Genomic DNA, 2,313 nt, shown 5'->3' with positions numbered 1-2,313 from the left:
GTTCCTGATGGGGGGTGGCCTGGAGGCCTGTGGGAGGCTGGGGGACATAGCCTTGCCCCGAGTGGTACTTGTGGTTAATAGGAACCCCCTTTTGCTTTTTGAGATGGAGTTTCGCTCTTGTTGCCCAGGCTGGAATGCAATGTCAGGGTCTCAGCTCACTGTAACCTCTGCCTCCTGGGTTCAAGTGATTCTCTTGCCTCAGTCTCCCCAGTAGCTGAGACTCCAGCCGTGCATCATCACACCTGGCTAGTTCTGTATTTTTAGTAGAGACGGCTTTCACCATGTTGTTCCGGCTGGTCTTGAACGCCCGACCTCAGGTGATCTGCCCGCCTCAGCCTCCCAAAGTGCTGGGATGGCAGGCGTTAGCCACCGAGCCTGGCTAGGGCCCTTTTAGAGTCCCCAGCTCTGCAGCAGCCTTGGGGAGGCCTGTGGGGAGGAATGAGGCCCAGTGAGGACCCACGGGCTGACCAGGACCCCCACTATTCGCTGCGGCTGCCCCACGCGCCGGTCTCAGTGGGAGAAGCCTACCTGGTGCACACAGACCGGCTCTATTCCCGCTACGACTTCAACAACTATGTGGCTGCCCTGTACAAGGTGCTGGGGACCTTCCTGTTCAGGGAGGCTGTGAGCCAGTCTCTGACGGACCTGGCCAAGTACACTATCGGCCACCTGCACCCCAACTTCCTGGCTGTCTGTGACCCCAAGTGGAGCCGGGTCAACTGCTCAGTCTATGTGCAGCTGGAGAGGGTGTCCAGGGGAAATGCTGCTGACATCACCGAGGCCAGGTGGGTGTGGATGAGCAGCCTTCACTCTTGGGGGCAGTGGGAGCTGAAGAAGCCCCAGAAGCCAGATGGTGAGGAGCCAGCAGGCAGGTGGTCAGGCAGGAGCGAGGCCTCAGGGCTCCAGGTGCCCCGCAGACAGCAGGAGGCTTGGGGGAGCATGCTCTGTCTGCCCCGAGTCTCAGCCCTGCCCTCTTCTGTGCTGTCTTCTTTTTTTTTTTTTTTTTTTTTTTTTAAAGATGGGGTTTCACCATGATGGCCAGGCTGGCCTTGAACTCCTGACCGCAGGTGATCCACTCACCTCGGCCTCCCAAAGTGCTAGGAATACAGGCGTGAGCCGCCGCACCCGGCCATCTGCTGTCTTTTTACCGTCTCTACTGATAGGTCCTTAAACGTTTCAACTCATCATTGTCCTTTTTAAAAAATCAAAATATTGACTGGCAAGCCTAGGGTAATGTCAGACCAAAAAAAAAATCAAAATAAAATTTGTATAAGATAAAATTCACCATTTCTTCCATTTTAATGTGTACAGTTCATTTTTAGTACATTCACAGTGCTGTACAGCCATCTCCTCTACTTAATTCCAGAATATTTTCATCTCATCAGAAGTAAACCCCTCAGCATGGGTAACATGGCAAAACCCCGTCTCTATGACAAATCAAAAAATTAGGCCGAGCTAGGTGGCTCACGCCTATAATCCCCGCACTTTGGGAGGCTGAGGCGGGCAGATCACCTGAGGTTGGGAGTTTGAGACCAGCCTGGCCAACATGAAGAAATCCTATCTCTACTAAAAATACAAAATTAGCCAGGCATGGTGGCACACGCTTGTAATCCCAGCCACTTGGGGTGCTGAGGCAGGAGAATCGCTTGAACCCAGAAGGTGGAGGTTGTGGTGGGTTGAGATTGTGTCATTGCAGTCCAGCCTGGGCAACAAGAGTGAAACTCCAACTCGAAGAAAAAAAAACAGCCAGGCCTGGTGGTGGGCACCTGCAGTCCCAGCTACTGGAGAGGCTGAGGTGGGCGGATCACTTGAACTCGGGAGATAGAGGTTTCAGTGAGCCAAGATTGTGCCTACCCCAGGCTGGGTGATAGAGTGAGACACTGTCTCAAAAAAATGAAAGGAAAGGAAACAAAGAACCCCTGTACCCCTTAGCTGTCACTCCTCCCCCAGCCCCTGGCAACCACCACTATCCTATTTTCTGTCTGTAGATTTGCCTGTTCTCAACGTTTCATATAAACAGAATCATACACTATGTGGTCTTTGGTGTCTGCCTTCTCTTTTTCCTTTTTCTATTTTTTTTTTTTTTTTTGAGACGGAGTTTCGCCCCTGTTGCCCAGACTGGAGTGCAATGGTGTGATCTTTGCTTACCACAACCTCCGCCTCCTGGGTCCAAGCGATTGTCCTGCCTCTGCCTCCTGCTTAGCTGGGACTACAGGCACCCACCAACACGCCTGGCTGATTTTGTATTTTTTTACTAGAGACGGGGTTTCTCCAGGTTGGCCAGGCTGGTCTCAAACTACTAACCTCAGGTGA

The 2,313-nt window shown here is 52.4% G+C and overlaps 1 pseudogene; it reads left to right on the top strand.

The window, feature by feature from the left end:
• Window positions 1-383: 383 nt before the first annotated feature.
• LOC116548324 lies at window positions 384-978 on the top strand (annotated as a pseudogene).
• The last annotated feature ends 1,335 nt before the right edge of the window (window positions 979-2,313 follow it).

Source organism: Sapajus apella, unplaced genomic scaffold (assembly GCF_009761245.1).
Source record: "Sapajus apella isolate SASKATOON/1434 unplaced genomic scaffold, GSC_monkey_1.0 scaffold9851, whole genome shotgun sequence".
Lineage (NCBI taxonomy): Eukaryota > Metazoa > Chordata > Mammalia > Primates > Cebidae > Sapajus > Sapajus apella.
The sequence above is the reverse complement of the archived record's forward strand: the minus strand, read 5'-3'. Positions and strand labels throughout refer to the sequence as shown.